The sequence below is a fragment of the Schistocerca americana genome, chromosome 5 (assembly GCF_021461395.2).
Source record: "Schistocerca americana isolate TAMUIC-IGC-003095 chromosome 5, iqSchAmer2.1, whole genome shotgun sequence".
In the NCBI taxonomy this organism is placed as follows: Eukaryota; Metazoa; Arthropoda; class Insecta; order Orthoptera; family Acrididae; genus Schistocerca; species Schistocerca americana.
Genome location: NC_060123.1, coordinates 187,358,442 through 187,381,739, shown reverse-complemented (window position 1 = coordinate 187,381,739; position 23,298 = coordinate 187,358,442).

Sequence of the window (23,298 nt, the reverse complement as noted above, 5' to 3'; positions counted from 1 at the left end):
ACCCCTTTTAACCCGAGTACTTCGTTCTTAGTCTTCCACCTTTATTCTTCCCTTTCGGTTCTCGTACATACTGTTTCTTACGCGTCTTTCCCTATAGCTTCTCCCGATTTTTCTCAGAATTGCGAACATCTTGCATCATTTGCCACTGTCGAACGCTTCTTCCGGGTCGACCAATCATATGAACGTGTCTTTATTTTTCTTCAGTCTTACTTCCATTATCAACTTCAGCGCGAGAACTGCCTCTCGGGTGCCTTCACCATTCCTAAAGTCAAACTGATCTTCATGTAACACAGCCTCAATTTTCTTTTTCATTCATCTGTATATTATTCTTCCCATCGACTTGGATGCATGAGCTGTTAAGCTGATTGTGCGGCAGTTCTCGCACTTATCGGGTCTCGCAAACTTCGGAATTGGAGAATGATGTTTTTTTCCGAAAGTCAGACGGTATATTGCCAGGCTCATACACTCTACACAGCGACATGAATAGTCGTTTTGTTGCCATTTTCGCCAACGGTTTTAAAAGTTCCGGTGGAATGTTATATATCCCTTCTGCCTTATTCGATCCTAAGACTTCCAAAGCTCTTTTAAATTCTAATTCTAATACTGGATCCCCTATCTCTTCTATATCGAATCCTGTTTCTTCTTCTATCGAGTCATTAGACACGTCCTCTCCACCCTCATAGAGCTCTTCAGCGTACTCATTGAAACAGTACATTTACATGGGGCACGTAACAGTGGAATTCATGTTGCACTCTTAATGTTACCACCCTTGCTTTTGGTTTCAATGAAGGTTCTTTTGACTTTTCTGTTTCTTCACATTTTTCATGCAGCCGTTTCGCCATAGCTTCCCTGCATTTTCTGTTTAACTAATTCCTAAGCAACTTGTATTTCTGCATTCCTGAATTTTCCTGGACATCTTAGTACTTCCTTCTTTCAACGATCAACTCAAGTACTTTTTCTTTTACCCAATGTTTCTTTGCAATTACCTTCTTTGCACTTACGTTTTTTTCTTTCCAACTTCTGTGATTGCTTTTTTTAGAGATATCCATTACTCTTCATCAAGACCGCCTACTGAGCTATTCATTATGTCAGCATTATAGTCCCAGAGAACTTCAATTCGACCGAGCGAGGTGGCGCAATGGTAGCACACTGGACTCGCATTCGGGAGGACGACTGTTCAAACCCACGTCCGGCCAACCTGATTTAGGTTCTCCGTGATTACCCTGAATAGCTTGAGGCAAATTCCGGGATGGTTCCTTTGAAAGGGCACCGCCGACTTCCCTCCCCGTCCTTCCCTAATCCGATGGGACCGATGACCTCGCTGTTTGGTCCCCTCCTCCGAATCAACCAACCAACCTGCCCCCGGGCGAATAACTGTTACTATTTCAATCATATGTCTTCGTTCCTTAGGTATTCCGTATCCCATTTCTTTGCACATTGATTCTTCCTGACTAATCTTCAAATGGTTCAAATGGCTCTGAGCACTATGGGACTTAACATCTGACGTCATCAGTCCCCTAGACTTAGAACTACTTAAACCTAACTAAGCTAAGGACATCACACACATCCGTGCCCGAGGCAGGATTCGAATCTGCGACCGTAGCGGTCGCGCGGTTCCAGACTGCAGCGCCTAGAACCGCTCGGCCACAAGGGCCGGCCCTGACTAATCTCTTGAACTTCAGTTTACTCTTTATCACTATTGTGATCTGAGTCTACACCTGCTCCTGGATTCACCTTAGAATCCAGTAACTGATTTCGGAATCTCTGCCCCACCATGGTGTAATCTATGTGAAATATTCCCTTATCTCCCGGCCTTTTCCAAGTATACCTCCTCCTCTTGTGATTCCTGAACTGAGTATTCGCTGTTACTAGCCGAAATTTATTGCAGAACTCAATCAGCCTTTCTCCTCTCTCATTTTTACTAGCAACCCCACGTTCTCCTGTAACCCTGTACGGTCCTGAATAAGGAGGGTGGAGTGCAGAGCTAATCGTGCATCGTCGTATCGCAACATGACAAAGTCCTTGTGTTTAAACACTTTTGAGATCGAATAAGTTGAGGGGGAGAGAATGTGCATGTTCCGGCTGTCCCTAGACACGATACACTAGTGTAGGTAAGTTCACCTGTTTTGTGTCGACTGTAGGCTGAGCGAAATCCGCAGGTACGAGAATCAAATCACTGTAGACCACGGTTGCCAGGCTCGCCCATAGGCATTGTCCACTGAACAGATGGCTAGCAAGACACACAGGAGCACCTTCGCCCAGGAAAAGAAGTGGCACATCAGGGCCACCTTCATAACCCTGTGCCACCTCTCAAGGAAGCGGGTGGTATGCAGGAGTCTGCTTGTGTGTGATCTCACAGAGATGACACGGGACCAGTTCAAATTGGTGGCCTGAGCGGTGGTAGCCAGTTCGGGAGTTCTGAAGTAGGCAATCCACATCTCGACGTAGGCATGTGTGGTTGTTTTGGCTGTGATGTGATGTGTGCATATGGCTTCTACCCATCATGATGTACTGTCACTCTCAGACAGGAGGAATCTAAAGCCTTTTGACTTCGTCAAGGGTTCGACCATGTCGACATGAAGTATAAAGTTTTCGAGATGATAAAGAATCTAAATTGAGGCCCGTGCCTTACAGCCTGTCTTACTATGTTGGTACGCGAGTCAGCTTTGTGCCCAGCTCGACAGTCTGATTTGAAGTTTGCCTTTACGAAACCGTACGTCACTAAACAAACCATCGCCTTAAGGTCATGGTCACTATGGTTGCATAGCGTCGAATATTTCGAGGTGCATCATAGGAGGCACTAGTGGTCGTGACGCGAAGGTTTGTGTTGTGGTCATTACTCAAACAATGTGTCAGACCTCCGAAACGATGAATGTACTGAAAAGGACACCGTAAAAAAAGATTTAGCGGCCTGCCCTTTAATTACCACGCGACGGTCCAAATATCAGAGTTCACTAAGATATGACAAGCGCGGTGAGCATAAAAATCTTCGCCGCTTTCATATCGAACCTAGCACTTTAACTTCATAAAGTAGTGATAGAAGTGATTCGCGCAGCGTGTACTTGTAACTTTGCACTATATGAAACTGCAATTTGAAATATGGGAGCCGGGCACGCCTTCCAGTTTCGTAATTCATACATTCCACACAAGTATGTAGGCAAACGATCCGGTCGCCTAGAATATGGTGAGGTCACTTTGTTGTGTGGCGGAAAGCTAGCTGGTGGCCCCACGGCGCAAGCCGAGCGACTGTTCCTCGTAGCCCAGGTACAAATGCTTGCAGTGTCAGACCGGAAACGGGAAAAACCCAGAACAGGGAAAGTTTAGACAGGAGGGCTTGCTTATCTAGAGGACAGAAAATGCAACAGAATTGGCAGAGTGTCAGTCTGAAATGTGTCTCTTAAAATTCTTAGACATCGTATAATAAATTAGTTACATAATAAAGCAAATCTGAATAGTTTTGTGATCTCGGAGGACTAAGGCACATACAGTGAAACAATAATATTTCCAGTAACTTAAAAACTACCTAAATTAATATTTTACAATGACTAAACATTTTCACAATGAACCTTAAAACTAACAACTTTTAAACACTTCATGCGATTTCGGCAAACGGTATCTCAGATGATAGCATTGCACTGTAGCTATTATCCCTGAAAGCCACGTAACTGTGCGTAATTTTTTTTATTTTTATTTTTATTTTTACTAATAGGCCATCCTAGGGTCAGGTTCCAATTTCAGTTCTTCGTTCTTCGCTATTTTGTTTTCTTCCAGTATGCTTTCATCTGTTCACTATGTTTCTTCTTGAAACAGTCTTTTTAGCTACCCCGCCTTGGGATGCTTCCATTTTCTATACCTTTTCACGAAAGGCTTCTCTGTCATTTATATCTTCTGTTTTCATATTGTTTCTTTCTAAATCGTTTTTTACTTCGTTGACCCAGCTTGTTGTGGACTTATTACCCGTCAAATATTTGAAAATGATATTAATTAAACTACTGTCTTGCATTCGAAATAAATGTCCAAAAAACATCAGTATTCTTTTTCTCATTATGTTTGAAATATGTTTGAAATATTTTCTATATTCTAGTATACTTCAGTATTACTTCGTAGTTCCCAACCTTCTTTTTTTACTGTCCTAAGATTTTCCTTATAATTCACCTTTCTAGTACATATAATGTATCGAAGTTGTAGTTGAATACCAGACACTCGCTTGCATACTGGTGTTCTCGCTTCACTACTGTGTTATAATGCCTTATTTTTGCATTTTTGGATAGAAAATTTTTATTGTAGAAGTCTTCGGTGATATCATATGCTCTCCCTATTTTATGTAACCTTTCCACTATTGCACATTTTTCCAAGCATTTTCCTGGATTATCTCTTCTAGATTTGTTATGTTTTATATCCGCTTTTTGTACAAATGTTTGTCAGGACATTGCATCCTCCACAATAACACAGCAACCGAATGCAGCATGAATTCCTCTTGTCATACTTCTATGTTATTCAAGGAATACGTTACTATTGGAACAAAACGTTATTTAATTATGATTACAGTCTATACAAAAAATGATGGTAATTTAAGAAGTGCTCAATAGCATGTGTTATGTGACATCACTATCGGAAACAGTGCCAAAAGACTCATCTGTCACGCAGACATATATAATTGTGGTGAACTGCTTGTGTTAGCTGACACCACTACTGAAAACAGCGCCAAAAGACTCTTCTGTCAGGCGGACACAATCAATTGTTTAAACATTATTTAACGACATTTTGTTGACATTTAACGTGAGTGTCCCTATGCACGAATGCTAGCTTATTTATTTATGAGAAACTGTTACTTATATTTATCGTAACTGGTCTGAGTATGATAGAGTGTCAATGATATTTCTTTTATTTTCATATTTTTATTATATATTACTTTAGTGTCTGTAGAACATAAGAACGTTGTGGTTTTGGTGGGGCTGGGCATCAGCCAATGAGAGTCAGACAGTGGCGGAACATTGCTGGAGTCAAGTGGAGACTGAATGGTGCGTCCAAGGCAGCGATTCTGCGCACTTTTAGGTTAGAGTAGACGTGTATGTTACAACGTTTGTTAATCGGTCATGCAGGTTGTTGATTCTGGGAAGTGAACGGCCCTTACAATACTTTAACTTTCGACGGGGCTCTTAACCTTCCCAACGTCTGGATATGCTCCAGTGCGGAACTTTCTACTTCAATTATGGAATTAAAAATAAATATCATTTGAGCTCCTATTCGTTAGCTGGCGAATATTTCAGCAGAATATCCACTATGAAACACTGAAATAGTGATGGCCAAGAAATAGTTACTCTACAGTGTTGTTCATCTGATGGTGTTGGCAGTTATACCCTAAATTACCGAACACATTCAGTGAGAGTCTGTATGTATGATACTGCAGTGTCGTCGCGGGTTTTTGAGCCAGAAATAAAGTCAAAACCGTATTATTAATCGGGGTAACGTCTTATTCTGAATGTCACAGCAGTGTAAGAGTCGTATCAGTTCAGTTTCTAAATTACCATGGCGGCGTTCTACTATCAAATTCTTGTGTAAGTCTGCCCAGTAGCCCCCTGTCATACGTAGTGGGCATCAACCTCACAGCATGGTATTACGTCACATAGTTACATCTTGACGTACAAGAAATAGTTAATCTATCGTATTGTTCATCTGGTGGTGTGGCATTTATTTTATACCGTAAGTTAACAAACATCTTCAGAGAGAGTGAGTGGGTGTTGTATGATACTCAAGTGTCGCGGAGTTTTGCACCGTAAATAAAGTCATAACCTTATTCTAAATGCCAGAGTAATGTAAGAGTCATACCAGGTCGATTTCTAAATTAGCATGGTGAAGTCCTACTATTAAATTGTGAGAATCTATCCTGTAGATCCCTGTCATACGTAGTGGGCGCCAGCCTTACAACATCTTACGTGCCGGCCGTTGTGGCCGAGCGGTTCTAGGCGCTACAGTCCGGAACCGCGCTGCTGCTACGGTCGCAGGTTCGAATCCTGCCTCAGGCATGGATGTGTGTGCTGTCCTTAGGTTAGTTAGGTTTAAGTAGTTCTAAGTGTAGGGGACTGATGTTAAGATGTTAAGTCCCATAGTGTTGAGAGCCACTTGAACCATTTTTTGTTATTACGTCACGTAAGAACACCACATTTATGGTCTGTTCCATCTATGGCAGGCGAAAATACATACTATACTGCGCTCTATGAGCTAGAAAGTCATAGCTAAATTGCGTTGTTCACTTGTGAGATACTGTGGGACAGCTGCACCCTTCAAAAATGGTTCAAATGGCTCTGAGCACTATGGGACTTAACTACTGTGGTCATTAGTCCCCTAGAACTTAGAACTACTTAAACCTAACTAACCTAAGGACATCACAGACATCCATGCCCGAGGCAGGATTCGAACCTGCGACCGTAGCAGTCGCGCGGTAGCTGCACGCTTCTGCCCCTCACCAGGTGCTCCAGATCTGAAATGCTATGAAAGATTATAGCCATTTGTGACTGACATACTACAGTAGGCGAAAGAATGAAAATTAAATTGCTGGAGAATACCAGCTTTACTAACATAACGAGAGAAGAGAGAGTATGGCATAATTTTTCTGTTTGTTGCAAACACATTTCTAAAACCATACCAGAAGAAGGTTCTTGTAAGAGAAGTAGAGTAAGCTGAAGTTATAAATTAGATTTCTTCAATGATATTTCAGGCTGTAATATAAGACTAAATTAATAGGATTGTACGAAGTACTATACCCGTAATTTAAGAGGAAATCAAGTGGAAATTGATACAGACAGTGGCTCAAATGGCTCTGAGCACTATGGGACTCAACTGCTAGAACTTAGAACTAGTTAAACCTAACTAACCTAAGGACATCACAAACATCCATGCCCGAGGCAGGATTCGAACCTGCGACCGTAGCGGTCTTGCGGTTCCAGACTGCAGCGCCTTTAACCGCACGGCCACTTCGGCCGGCGATACAGACAGTGTCCAAGGGCCTAAATGAAAACTCCAGAAGAGCCGAATGGAACGCAATAAAATTAAAGTAAGAAAATAATTGAGATAGAAGAGGCCACGTTAGATTCAGGGAACATCCCTGATTATCTGTGGAAGAAGAAGATATTGGTTCGCAAGCCAGCGATGTTCCTTCAGTGAAACAAAGTGAAGTGAAGATTGAAGAAGAAAGGACGGCAGGAACACTTGCTGTTTTTGAGAGTACCATATTCACAGGAAAAATAGTAGAGGTGTTAAAAAAAGGTAAGTTCGAATGTGCAGAGGTAAGTTCACGGGGCTGACATGAGAAATTCGTCTTATAGGTAAGTTGCAGCTGTAGGTGTTGGCGACAGTGTAGATCTCTCCTGCAGCTCGATAGAAAAAGTGTTGTTTGATTAGGGAAAACTGATGATCCACCGAATTGGCGGTGCATCGCTCACAGATTGGCATTAACTAAAGATAGAGCCGATGACATGTTTCGGAATTTCTCAAAATACTTTTAACTTGCTGATCAGAATAATATACAAAAACGTAGCACGAAAAACTTAAATTCGGAACGAAGTTTGGTTTCAGAAAAGAGAATCATTTCTGAATTTGCTCCTAGTAATCGAAGAAAGAAGAAGCAGGATATGATCATAGCCTTTGTGTATGTGGAGAAAGTCTTTAGTACTGCTTGTTCGAATAACATTTTCAAGATATTGAGATTAATTGGGACCCAGTAATCGACAGACGACAATTGTTGCAAAAAAAGAAGTGGATGCAATACTAGTGATCATGAATAAAGATAATTTTGTAGAAGAGATACAACTTATCACTTCTGTTATTTAACTTTCGAAATGAAGAAAACGAAAGAAAATTTTAGAATAAGCGACCGACAGTAGATACACCAATGCAAAGTGTAGGCCCGCCCTCCTCCCGCTTAACTTTAAGCTTTCTCACCCTGTTCCTAATAGTTTACAATGGGACTATGGGTCGAGAGACTTGGGCAGCTGCGATCGCATAGAAAAGTGACTACACGCTGACTCTACTTGGCATATCTGTAATTGTTTACTACCAAATTACACATGAAGTATGGTCAGCTTCCTCTGGAGTGAAAGATAAAGTCCTCTAACTTCATTTACAAATCTTCAGACAAAGCAAAAGACGTCTAACTACTGCACAATCGTTCACTTTGACGACACTGACAAATTTTAAAGTTAGTAAACTCTAAAAGGAGCCTCAGGTGACCTAACATCCCAATTCCAGCGAAATATTTCCTTAATGCTTTAATACTAGTTTACTGGCAGGGAAATCGAATGCTTGGTCCTCAGAAAAGTTTCACAAGCGATGTATCTCCCTTGACTGAAAGTAGCGAAGAGGTAACCGAAATTTTGAATAGAATGGAGACAGACTAAGCTCAATAATAAAGATAATAACGACTAGTAAAATGGTGAACAGCAACTTGCTTAATATGAAAACTGGGAATCCCGGAGCAGCAGAGGGGTCGAAGATTTCTCCTATTTAGAGAACTAGATTAATCGTGGCTATTTATTTGAGAAAATATCAGGAGTAGGTTTATCATAGAGATGAAGCTGCCAGAGATGAAGACAGTATGAAATTTCAATGAATATCTGGTTTATACTTGGTCTGATACAAATTTCTATCAGTGTTGTGCTGATGGCTTCGTATGTACATAATTTATGCTCCCAATATCTCGTTTAATTTGTTTTATATGTTCCGATATTTGAGTGTTTTTGGGATTTTATCTGTCTATTATTATTAGAAGGATCTTCAGCACATATCCTACTGGTTTGAAATTTGTCTGGTAAGAGACATTTCACTTGTTACGCTCATTATATTTTCTCGACAGGAAAAGTCGTTCATTCCAATGCTGTATCGTTTTAATTTCCAATGATAGGGAACCAGTTGTTTTCTTCATTTGACGATCCACTCTTCGTAGCCTTAGGTTTAGATTTGTCGAAAGAAATTGCTGTGCTAAATGGTCTGCTAAGACTATTATACAGGTACAAGTGTTCCTTACTTTCAGCCAGAATGTCTGTAGAAAACTTATCATTGGCTTATTAATTTCCTATTGCAGGGTGCCACAGTTGCACAGTCGCACTACACCTTTTTGTATCTGAGTGCAGTTCCCATTTGAAAATGGTGTTTCTATCGGTATTGGCCAAATGTGGAAAATAATGTTTTTGTAACAGACGTGGTGAAATGATTCCTTCAAGGGACGTAACACTCGCATCTTTATCCATTGCACTATCGATTGTTGTTATGGAATTTTCCTTCGATACCTTCATTACCTCTTCAACCTATCACTTCAACGAACACTAACAACAGTCTGCAACACTGACTTACACTCTTTCTGACAATAACGCATCTTCCTTGATCTTCCACTTAGCTTTCTAGATACTGCAGATTTGGTTCAAATGGTTCAAATGGCTCTGAGCACTATGGGACTCAACTGCTGAGGTCATTAGTCCCCTAGAACTTAGAACTAGTTAAACCTAACTAACCTAAGGACATCACAAACATCCATGCCCGAGGCAGGATTCGAACCTGCGACCGTAGCGGTCTTGCGGTTCCAGACTGCAGCGCCTTTAACCGCACGGCCACTTCGGCCGGCTGCAGATTTGGTATTTAACGTGCTCCCCATTACGAATTTAAACGTCTTATTCAACTTTACCTTCTTAAACGTTTCCTTGGCCCCAGGAGTGCATAAGGTATCTCACTTTTGATTGTTTCCCTTTGCTCTACTTCAAAATTCGTGACAGATTAAAACCGGATGCCATATCGGTGCTCGAATCTTTGACCTTTGCCTTTCACGGGTGAGTGCTCCACCACACGATTCAGGATCACCCTCACGGATGTATTTCCGCCACAACTCCTTTCTTCCAACCTTTACAGAAGTACTTGTTCGTGAAAAGCAAATGTTTATGGTTGCGTCCAGGTCTGGAACACAAGTATTATCTGCCAGGGATTTTCAGATCAATACACTCTGCGCTATAAATTTGATTGTATCTGTTGGCTCTTCAAATTTTCTGATGCCGCACTAACCCACTTCAGCTAATCTATTCTTTTCTTAATTACTTTTGTTAACAATGCACTGTTTGAACTGTCGGACTTGTCAATTGATAGTTTTTTTATTAATTCACTCGCGCATCCTTCAGCACTATGTTGTATCTATTTCCCTGACATTTCTAATCTCATATACAGGGTGTTACAAAAAGGTACGGCCAAACTTTCAGGAAACATTCCTCACACACAAATAAAGAAAAGATGTTATGTGGACATGTGTCCGGAAACGCTTAAGTTCCATGTTAGAGCTCATTTTCGTTTCGTCAGTATGTACTGTACTTCCTCGATTCACCACCAGTTGGCCCAATTGAAAGAAGGTAATGTTGACTTCGGTGCTTGTGTTGACATGCGACTCATTGCTCTACAGTACTAGTATCAAGCACATCAGTACGTAGCATCAACAGGTTAGTGTACATCACGAACGTGGTTTTGCAGTCAGTGCAATGTTTACAAATGCGGAGTTGGCAGATGCCCATTTGATGTATGGATTAGCACGGGGCAATAGCCGTGGCGCGGTACGTTTGTATCGAGACAGATTTCCGGAACGAAGGTGTCCCGACAGGAAGACGTTCGAAGCAATTGATCGGCGTCTTAGGGAGCACGGAACATTCCATCCTATGACTCGCGACTGGGGAAGACCTAGAACGACGAAGACACCTGCAATGGACGAGGCAATTCTTCGTGCAGTTGACGATAACCCTAATGTCAGCGTCAGAGAAGTTACTGCTGTACAAGGTAACGTTGACCACGTCACTGTATGGAGAGTGGTACGGGAGAACCAGTTGTTTCCGTACCATGTACAGCGTGTGCAGGCACTATCAGCAGCTGATTGGCCTCCACGGGTACACTTCTGCGAATGGTTCATCCAACAATATGTCAATCCTCATTTCAGTGCGAATGTTCTCTTTACGGATGAGGCTTCATTCCAACGTGATCAAACTGTAAATTTTTACACTCAACATGTGTGGGCTGACGAGAATCCGCACGCAATTGTGCAAACACGTCATCAACACAGATTTTCTGTGAACGTTTGGGCAGGCATTGTTGGTGATGTCTTGATTAGTCCCCATGTTCTTCCCCCTACGCTCAATGGAGCACGTTATCATGATTTCATACGTGATACTCTACCTGTGCTGTTAGAACATGTGGTTCATGCACGATGGAGCTCCTGCACATTTCAGTCGAAGTTTTCGTACGCTTCTCAACAAAAGATTCTGTGACCGATGGATTGCTAGAGGCGGACCAATTCCGCGGCCTCCACGCTCTCCTGACCTCAACCCTCTTGACTTTCATTTATAGGGGCATTTGAAAGCACTTGTCTACGCAAGCCCGGTGCCAAATTTAGAGACTCTTCGTGCTCGTATCGTGGACGGCTGTGATACAATACGCCATTCTCCAGGGCTGCATCAGCGCATCAGGGATTCCATGCGACGGATGGTGGATGCTTGTATCCTCGCTAACGGAGGACATTTTGAACATTTCCTGTAACAAAGTGTTTGAAGTCACGCTGGTACGTTCTGTTGCTGTGTGTTTTACATTCCATGATTAATGTGATTTGAAGAGAAGTAATAAAATGAGCTCTAACATGGAAATTAAGCGTTTCCGGACACATGTCCACATAACATATTTTCTTTCTTTGTGTGTGAGGTACGTTTCCTGAAAGTTTGGCCGTACCTTTTTGTAACACCCTGTATTATGAATAACAAAAGAGAAAAGCTTCTGGTTTGCATTCATTCTATTGACCTACTGCATTTAGTGTGATTGTTTCTCATCGAATTCCGCTGACATATCTGAACAAAATTCGTTCTTTTATTTGCAACGACTAAGCCCACTAAGACGTCACGTGATACGACACGCCTCGCTTAAACTAAACAGGAGCAAAGCAGGTCGCGCAGTGGTGGCAGGAGCCGATAGTGGCAGACAAGAGCAGACGACTTGCATAAAGCTGCGACCAATTAGCCGTACGGCGCGGCGGCAGGGACGTGGACGGAGGACGCGACGGAGACGGAGGGCGGCGGCGCCGACGCCGGGGGTGGCGGGGGTGGAGGCGCCGGCAGCGGCGCAGACGCGGGGGTTGCGCGCGCACGCCGCCAGGGGCGTGGCAGTGCGGCGCGGAGCTGTCACTGCGCGGGCGTCTCACACAGACGCCGCCGCCTCCGCCGCCGCCGCCTCAGTCGGTCCGGCGGCCGCGACCCCAGCGGACGCCGCCTCCACAGGCCGACGGAGCTGCCGCCGCCGCCGCCGCCGCCGCCGCCAGACGCTACTCTGACGACGGTGAGTAAGCTCGGACTACCGGCAGCGCTCCCGCTTCGGAAGCCTCACTTCCTGTCGCGTAGGCAACCCGCGGCACGTGCTTTCGTCAGCTAGTCGTTCCGCAACTAACATATTCCCTCTAGAGCAGGGGTTGCTTAACTTTTCCTTTTACGGAACACTTTGAAAACCTTGGTACTTTTCTTTTTAGGATTGATAAAATTTAAGGAAAGGAGAGAAACTTGTTCAATATAGACATTACTTTTAAGACATAAATATTAACAAAGAAATCACAAATAAATCTGAAAATGTAGTAGTATCGCCAAAATGTCGAAAGAAACGTTATGTTATTAATAGTTTTTCGCAAGACATTTATTTCCCGCTGAACATCAGTTTTACACAGAACCCTCATACGTACGATACATACTCACATAACTTACAATCTTTTTCTGAAGTTAAATGTCCGACTAAATGGTACGACGATGATACTGTGATGTAAGCTCACAAAATTTTTCGCTGTCTCATACAAATTTTTCGTAACTATTACAACAGATAATTCGCCTCTATTCCAACAAGCAACTTTGAAATAATCGTCACATACTTGAGTTTCCGCGCTTTTCGATATTTTTCGTAAGTCTTTAGGCGCGTAACGTGCATTGTGGGCACACTGTGGGAGCATCCAGTCAGAGGTATACAGTGCACAAGCTTAAATAAATTACTTTTCGCCAGTTTCAAAGTATGGTTAAATGTTACGACGATGATTCTGTGTCATAGGGCCACCAACCTTTTGTAGATGTCAACAAGATTTCCTCAACGATTCCAACATATATTGTGTTTCCGTAATTTTCGAACATGCATCATATTTACGTTTCTGTTGTCTTAGCTGTTTTTCATAACATACCAGACCAGTACAGTATACTACGTACGCTATCAGGATCCAGGCAAATGTGTCGACGGAGAAGCTCAAATAAACTCCAATCCTTTATTCGACCTATTACGTGACAGAAAAGTACGGCATTAAAACTGAAGTATAAGGTCGTCGACCTTCTCTAGATTCCAGTATATTTATCACAATGGTACAAGCAGATAATTCGTCTCCATAGCAACAAGTAATTTGGAGTTTATGAAACACGTAACTTATTTACACTGAAATTTTAAAGCAGCCATAAGTCGCACGTAACTTTTCGTTTATTTTGACATGTTTCACTAAGCCAGCGTGAGCATCTTCAGAAATTAGGTAGCGAAGTGCCACACGTTAGAAATGTCAGGCTGTGTAGAGCGGTGTCGTCATTAAAATAAAAAAAATGATTACTATAATGCAGCTTACATCCACGACCATTTGTTTATTTATTCCAGTTCTTTCTCAGGAGGTATTTCACTAACGATAGAGAGAAGCAGCCCGCTTGATCATACTGGTACAGCTTTACTATGTTGCAGTACAATGTAATCAGTTCCACACTTAGAGCCTATTAATGTTGTAATACTATACTTCGTCCAGCCTGCGCGTTTATTCGGCTGAGGCATAGGGTGTTGCGGCTGTGTTAGACTCATTCACCAGTCACTTGTGGTTAGAAATTAAGCATCAGATGAATTGCACTTCACTTCTGCACTCAGATCCTGCTCTACGATCGGCTCGGTCTGATTTTACTTTTCTTCAACAATTAACATTTTGTTTTGCGTAGTTTCTCAGTGTCTTGCCTGACATAGCTGAACTCAGATTTTCTTTGGGTGGTAACAGTCACCTTGATTCTCTACAAACATTTTTAACTCTACCTCAGTTATTTCTCAGATTGTATACTGAAAACATAAATTTCAAAAGCTTCGACGCAATTCTCATGGGTTAGATCCCGCCACGTGTAACGCGTGGTATTCCTTGACCGCAGTGTTACATCACGCATGTAGTAGAGAGCACACTCTCTTACTCCCTTTCCAGTCGCCTGTGCTTTTATGTTTTCACCGAACTGTCTTAAGCAGAGCTGATTCGCCAGGGAAATGGGGTGGGAGAAGAAAAGGGCGAGATTATGCAGGTTCATTCTGTTTCAGGTAAAAATAAATCGAACAATCTATTTAGTGAGTGTTCATTAAACTGAATTCTCCAAAAGACGCTTCACTTCTTTTGTAAGTACGAGACGCGCGGTGCCCTGACGACACTAAGGAGTAGAGCAGTCGTCGTAACCAATCGTTGATGCACGCGTTATAATTACGCATCAGTTTCTGTAGTTTTCAGGCCACTTGAAACCATTGAATTGGTGGGTTGTTTGTTACGTAATTGTACAGCATGTACTCGCATTGTCAAACGCTGTAATTTTGCGCCTATTTTATACTAACACTGATGGTTCACATTCCGCCATATCTATTATAATACCTACCGCAAACAGTGGCGTTTCTACCCCAAGAAAGACTGTATATTTCACTCATTCTGGTAATAAATATAGGCAGTTTCCATAGTGGTAACACCATTCATTACACTAACTGAAGATGTTCGTGTTCGGGAATAAAACATAATCTGCACATCATTCGGAAATTAAGATGTATTGCTAAAACATGGTTACCGTCTTTAAGCACAAATTTTTAAGCCCAGGAGGTCTATCTGCTTCTATCGAAGGCAGCGTTCATCGTAAGGTGTTTCAATTGACTGTAGTGACGAAATTTACTCTCTGTCTGTAAGAACTCAAAATCAGCTGCACGTTCACAAACGTAGCTTCAGTACGTGCATTTTTTTAAAATTCACTTCCAGATATTTCTATGTCCAGTACTGTTAAGAAACTAACAGCCAATGATAATGTACAGTTTCTATTTATGCGACAAAAATATTGCTTTTCCTAAAGTAAGATGCGCGGATGATAGTTTTGCCCTTCCTGAATAATTGCAGAGACTGAGATGTGTGATTGTTGTACATATACTAATAATAGACACGTGCCATTCGTCAGTGTTACATAACTTCGTCCCTGCGTTTTTGAAGGAAGTCATTACATTACTCAACCGCAGAACGGGGTACAAAGTAGCACTAGTTTAATGGAATCAATGAGAAAAATCGTAAGTCATTAATATAAATCGTTTGCAATAATGTAAATCTCGCATAGTGCTAACAATAATTAAATACTGAATCTTATAGTAGTCGCCATCATATAAACGACTTTTTATATGTCGGAAACAAATTCATTTCTGTAGCTCTCGACAAATTACTTCATAAAGTCCATGGAAATTTTAGTAATATTTGGAAATGTAAGATTAAATTCCATTATCAACTTTTTTCTCAAACTGAAACAGTAGTGCGTTGCGTAGCTGTTACTGTTCCCAACAGGAAGTTAGCACTTTTTTGCTGTGGGTATGTCGATGCCAGATGGTAAACTCTCAACAAGCGTGTAGTGGGCCAATTGCAAGGCAGCCCGTTGTCTCGTTAAGCGAAACATTTTCACAAATATCTCGCATATGCCGTAAATGGCGGACGGAATTTCCCAAACCTTATTGCAGCTTTGTCAGGCGGCCTGCAGCTTTGCACAGATGATCCGGTTGTGTCGAACAGCTGTATTCCAAAATTTCACGAATCACAGTCAAATTTGTTATTTCCGTAGTTCTCTTGGCATCAGTCACTGACTTCTTCAGGCTTCCTATTATCTTTTGACGAAAAAAATTCAGTCAGTAAGAGTCATCAAGTACTGATGGGAATCGGAACACACTTTTTTATTTTTGGCCAGTAATTGATACCTAAGATCATATTTTTAAGATAAGAAGAATCAAAGCTAACTGATTACAGGTGTACTATTACGTTACTGTTCAAAGTTTCGTAGCACAACTATTTGTTTGCTATCAAGGAACGCAGTATTCTTGGACGAAACGTCACCTGCTAACAAAAGTGGAAAAGTGGGGAGTCGAACACAGATGCGCTGTTCTTGCTAATTTTTCTTTATTTTTCCCTTCTGCTTTATTAGATTCACCAAGTTTTCATGTGTAGCTTGCTGGTATAGCATCTTTGGGAAAGCATGTAGCCATTTTCGTTGTGAGTTTCGCTCTTCAGCGTTATACGTAGTGTTGCGTTGTTGCGTATGATGTTATTAGCTACAGCGGACACTCCACTGCAGAGTAAAACGTTTCATCGTGAAAACAATTTCAGATCAACGTAATGAGATTCTGTTTGTATCTGCAGTGCATTTTTCATGTGGTAATGGTGCATGTGTTCAATTGCACTTTGACAATTTCTGATAAGTGAATGGAAAACTGTCACGGGAGAAATGTATTACGGTGTGGCATAAAGACGTCAGTTTGACACTTTTCTTTCCCCCTCATCTCCTAGCAAAAGGAACAGTTGTACTAGGAGAAAAATTTATATTGTGGGCGTCCACAACAGTAGAACTGTATTATGATGAAAAAATCAGGGTTACATCTATGTGTAAACAAGAGTAAAACGTATAAACGTCCTGTTTCAATTAAAATATAGTTGAACCGTTCACGAAACTATATAGGAAATTTATATACGCACATTTATTTAACAAATTATCTGGAGTGATTACCAGTAGCGATCCAACATTCTTTGTCCAATTGTAATGAAAATATTCAACCGTTGAGAGGTCGATAGTAAAAGTATGTCAGAATGCAAGGAATATCATTCCGATAAAGGAAGCCTAGAGTAAGAGTAAACCGATAAACTAGATGGACATAAAAGTATAAAACAAGTGATAAGTGTAGGTGGCGAAAACCTACGTTAAACTGGTAAGGAAAAAAGTCTCTAAAACCAGAGCCTGCCTAATTGTACGATAGGTAACGAAGATAAAGTCTAGACAAAATGCTGCTTATAAAATAGGTGATGATTGAAATAAAAGAAAGACTGGGTAAAGGGAAAATTGAAACTATTTTATAGACTGCCAAAGGCGTAACATCATCGTGACAACATGAGACACGCAGAAGCCCCCAAGACAGCAGCTAAGTGGAACCAGGGACGGTACTGATAAGGAAAATTGGCGCATGTACGTAAGAACATATTCAACGAGAGGTAATATATGAAAAGCATCATAAAATATGGCAGAGGAAGTTGGGAAACATCTTTAAAAATAATTTAGCAATGAAAGACAGAAGACCACCTTTCATTGTAAAATTCCTGATAAAGATGCTACCCAACCTTCTCTGCCACAATTCACGACTTTTTTCCTATGTTGTCTACCGTCGTGTATGTTCTAAGGTGCATGCTCCCGTTTTCCTTATCAGCGCCGTCCGCGGTTCAGCTCGGTTGCAGTCTCGGCAGTCTCTTCGTCGCTCGTGTACCGATGACGATGTTATGCCTTTGGCATATTTTCAGTTTTCTCTTTCCCCAGTATTTCTTTTATTTCGATGATAGCCCATTTTGTAAGGAGCATTTTATCTAGACTTTCGCTTTGATGCCTATCGTACATTTAGACAGGCTCTGGTTTTAGAGATCTTTTTCACCTTACCAGGTTAAAGTAACATGTAAGTTGTTTTATACTTTCACATCCACCTAGTTTACAGCTTTATCCTTATTATAGGTTTTCTTTATCGGAATGATGTTCCCTACATTCTGCTGTATTTTAGCTTGGTGATCGATCTCTTGACGTTTGAACATTTTTATTGCTGTTGGGCAGAGACCGTAGGAGGCTAAGTACTGGTTATCGCTTGAAGTAAGTCATGAAATAAATGTGACTACGTAATTTTGTTTACAGTTATACTACGTTTTAACCGAAACAGGATCGATGTACGCTTTGCTTTTGTTTATAGACAGATGTAGACCAGTAGATGGGACTGTAGCGCACTGAAACTAGTTGGTTCATAAATAAATATTTATCATACAGCCGAAGCGGTCTTTTTCATCATGATTCAAAGTTGTACTAGATTATTCCGTAATGTGGTAAAAAGTTCGTATTTTTGGATGTCGTCTCATGATGTAGCAACACAATGAAGAGCATATCAAATTTCAGATTATTATCTCGAAATAATTTTTATTTATTACAACTTGAGATTATTTTTCCAGGTCTTCACAGTTTACAGCATTACGCGGTTGATTGTACCTGTAGTGCATTCCATACAGTCGTCTGAAGCTAAATGTCAGCCAGAAGTGCTGGAAGGAGAGAAATTATAATTTACACATGTAGCAAAATGTGGTAACATGTTTCAATATGGATTACGTGTGTTAACATATGTGCACAGTTAATATTTCACCTATAACAGTAGAAAGAATGAAAAGGAAAATCGCTGGAAAATATGCTTCTTACTAAAATAACGAGAGAGGATAGAGCTGTCTGGTTGTAGTAAACACCCTTTCAAAACTACACAAGGAGAAAAACTGATTGTTGGGGAGGTGGAAATAGCAGAAGAAGTAAACTAGACATCTTCAGTGTTCTACAATGATTTAGGACCAAAAGTAGATTCTAAAGCATACCAAGTTGCGGACATAAACCCCATCAGAACCTAGTAGTGATTGAGTCAGCCTGAATTTAAAAAAAAAGAAAGAAACCGTACATCAAAAGGATTGTACGAAGAAGTGGAACAGGCACGAAATATACAAAATTCTTTAATTACAGCTTAGAATGTAGATGCCATAGCAGCTGTCCGAAATTTTAACATCTGGGTGCCGGGAATATTGGAACAAACTTTCGTAGCTACGCTTTATGCTTTCTTCACTATCGAATTTCTTTAATGTTGACGCCAAAGCTTCTACAAAACTAAGCTCGACTCTGTCTCTTATACTATTCCCACCATCAATATCGTTTCCGAATGTAACTACTTTATAGGAGTGTTTTATAATGGAGCAAAACCGAATGAAATGAAGCAATTTTTTTTTTGGGCCAAGAATTCGATCTTCCCCCTTTGTGTAGTCAAACGAAAATCTCTACTTTGCATGCAAACACTCCTTAGTAATATATGTCGCCCATGGATAGGTTTTGGAACATACAAACTATTTCCTCAAGTTATCGCTTCGACTATCCATCTGTAGGATCTCGGAGCGCAAGTAGACCCTTCATTCAATAAATCCATTTAGAAAAAAATAAATACAATAAATAGCTGTGGGGGACGGACTGAATATCGAATTTTGTCATACTTTGGAATGGTTCTTTTGAAAGGGCGCGGTCGACTTCCTTCTTCTTGACACAATCTGAGCTCGTGCTCCTTCTCTAATGAACTCGATGTCGACGGGACGCTAAAGCCTAAATCTTCCTTCCTGAAATATTTTCAGCTGCGTACGTGGTGTAAATAAAACTTAAATTTGTTTTTAAGTTAGTAGACGCAAAAGCCCAACAGTTAGAGCAAGTAGAGATATGTATATAGTCTCCCAAAAAATCGGTTGTTTATTAAAGAAGATCTGAACACATTCCTTTTAACACTAACGTAAATTCTTTAGATCAGTCAAATATTTTGAGTACCAGGTTTCATTAAACATCCGAACATAGGTAAGTTTGATGACATCCTAAAATGTTTGTTCAGTAACTAACGGTTCTCCTTTATTTCGGAAGAACTGTATTCTATTTTATCCAACACCTCAACGTAAATCTCAATCTCTGCTGTTTAACTACAAAAATTATTTCTTGATAGCCCCTCCGTATAACGTAACACCCTTGTCTCATTCGTGTCTTATATCTTAGAGTGCCTCTGTCAGATATGATACGTGACATATTTTCTTTGTGCGATTAAAAACAATTTTCAGTGTTTTCTTACTATTTTACGTGCGGTTCCCTTAATTTGCACACGCTTATATTGTAGCGTAAGTTGTTGACCGAAGTTACTTTCGCCGGCCGCGGTGGTCTAGCGGTTCTAGGCGCTCAGTCCTGAACCGCGCGACTGCTACGGTCGCAGGTTCGAATCCTGCCTCGGGCATGGATGTTTGTGATGTCCTTAGGTTAGTTAGGTTTAAGTAGTTCTAAGGTCTAGGGGACTGATGACCACAGATGTTAAGTCCCATAGTGCTCAGAGCCATTTTTGAAGTTACTTTCGTTTTTCCACCGTCTCATTTAACAGCTGGGTCAATAACCAAATACTGAGAGCAAAGTTTCTTAGTTCTAAATCGCTCGTAGCACTCAGAGCCATTTTTACTATGGTTTCAAGAGACCGAATCAATTTCACGAATTTAGGTGACTGTTAGCTGCACAGAGAACCATTGTGAAATCGTATTATATACATTTCCGATGTATTGTGTATGTTTGTATAAATCTACTGATGAAATTCGTAGAATGTCAAAGTCAATCACCGCTAAATACAACTTTCTGGGTAAGTACGTAAGCATTAACGCTGGAGAAGAATCTCAGATAAAGCGTTTAACATAGACGTTTTGAAGGGAGCCACAGAAGTGGATTCCAGCGTCTTGCTACGAAATGAAGCCACTGTTTTCATCGTAATTCCAACAACGGTTGTAGAACATGAGCTGTCAGACGTAAATGTTGGGTTCTCAGCAGGGTAAAGCGAGAACAAAACGTATTTCTCTGTTATGTGGAAGTACAGAAATTGGTGACGCATAGTACCTGGCCGACATGGAGATTAGTAATAAACATTCGCCGTGCGCTCGCTTGTTAAGTTCTCATTCGAAAAAGGGACTATATTTTTTGTGTTCATTCAGCAGCCAATTCCCATTGGTGCGGCTAGTTATGTCGCTGAAGCTTGCTTTTTTAGCTTCCAAAATTATTGAAGAGTTTTCATGATCAGAAGGAACAAAAATAGTAGTAAAAACAGAAAAAAATGAAATTTCTGCGAGAAAGAGCGTTTTTGTTATCTCGTTCCACGTAAGGAATATAGAGATAAAATAAACGATGCACCATATAGCGGTATGCTGTAAAGGATATTTTATGCAAGAAGTTTTTTATCTAAATTGTTGTTGAAAGATATGGCTCTCCAAAGGAAGCTTTTGGAAGAGCAGGATAGCGATGGATCCAATAGCGTTAGCAGCTAAAATAAAGCATAGGAAAGGGAAATAGTCTTTTGACGTATTTTAGAGAAAAGTCGGACTATCGACACGGTTGCATATGCGTCGAATGTTTATTCCATGTTTGCAGCCGAACTGGCAATTTAACAATCATATCTTGAGGAGTTGTATTTATATGTTTTTGAAGTCGTGAATCTGCCTGTAACAATGAAATAAGAAATACACGACGATCTCAACTTCACGTGTTGTGGGACGGTGGCTCAGAGACAATAATAGGGAGGATGCAGGGTTAGAGTTCAACATTCTGTCGACATCAGTGTCACTAGAGATTTAGCTCGGATTAGGCAGGGATGGGGAAGGAAATCTGCCATACCCTATCAAAGGAACTCTCGGATAACGTAAATCAGGATTTGAACCGCCGCCCTCCGGAAATGGAGACCAGTTGCTAACGACAGAACTACCTCGCTCGTTCAGTGGTTAAGTGCCAGACAGCAAACGCAAAGGTCAAAAGAGGTGCCTGGTAGTGAGAAATACTGTTACTGGATTTCTAGGACAGGTTACGTTCATTGAGTGGTGTTGCTCAATCAAAAACTAATATGGAATTTTACGCAAAAGTTAGAAAAACTGGCTAAGATGACAATAGTTAATATCTTTCATTATGGCCCTCCTAACAGGACACTCTCTTTCACCACATCAAGGGGATTTTGGTTTAATGCCAAACACTCTGACACGTTAATTTTCTGTATGTGAGAGTGACAAGTAATTCATATACAAATTTTTGCATGTGCAATGGTCGTTCCAGATCTGAGAAGAAATTAAGCCCTATCTTGAATATAATTTATCAAACAATACGCAATGGTAATGCTACATCAACCCACCGACCATACGACGACAAGATCAAGTTTTCATTATTTTCATTACAAGTGTCGTAATATTTTCAACAAGTACTTCGCAAATTCTCATACATTAACTATCATTAAAAAGGGGATTTCATAGGCAACCATCAAATTTATTACACGATGTGTCTTACTTTTAGGTCCAAATGACAGAAACGTTAGTTATTGCAAATTTACTATATACAGTATAATCTGATGTTTCTGGATATCATCTCAGCATCTCGGTCAAGAACCTGGTAAGATGATTAAACTGGAAAAGAAGAGAGTGTGTGGGAGCTTAATAGTGCTTGCAAAGAACTGGGAATAATACGAGTAAGCATGCAAACTGCAGACAATTAAAAGAACGAAGTGGCCCCCGGTCCGCATCTTTACGTAACTTTAGTGCAAATTCTTCAAGTGACTCTTGGATCGTTTGAAAGAAAAGTTATTACTAATAACGTGAACACGAATACTAATTAGTTAACTCCATTATACCAACGAATTATTCACTCGCCACGTGGTCTCAGGATCGCGCGGAAAGCAACAAGATTCTTTCTCCCGAAAAAATTACTCACTCAGAAATATTCATTTAGCACACGAATTAAAGAACGGGAGGAAAAAATCACGAGAGATAAAACTGATCAAAATAAACGTGATGGCGCTATTTAGAGTGACTACCCATTGGGTCCACGTATTTGAAAATTGAATAAAGGACAAAGCGAGAGCACAAAGTCCAAAGCGGCTCAAACTAAGTGAATTCCACATGAAATAAGTAGTAAAATAAGCAAAGAATTTAAAGGAGAACAAGAAAAGGAGAATTTTTTCGAGTTTATTGATTTACTAACAGAAACGCTTCGAGATTTAATGCAATTTCGTGTCTTCTAAGAACACACGTACTTACGGACCATTCAAATTCAAACTCTGTCCCTTGTTCACAGCGGCAGCCGAATTTTTTAGGTGAGGGAGGCGGCTCCCGCTCCACTACCCAATGAAGATGGGCAGAAAGGCCGCTAGAGTTTCTTGCTGTTTTAGCTGACTACTGGAACGAGGTGGGAAGGCCTATGGTTCGATAAAGTCGGTTCAGGGAGGCCTATTTGCAACACCAAAAACACGCGAAAAGCGAAATTCTACAGACTGGCACTGCTAGTTGGGAGAATGAGTAAAGGGACTTCCTTGGCTTCTACAGAGTATTAAAACCATCCACATATCCATTCCAACTAAACGGTAAGGCAAGAAAAGGAGACC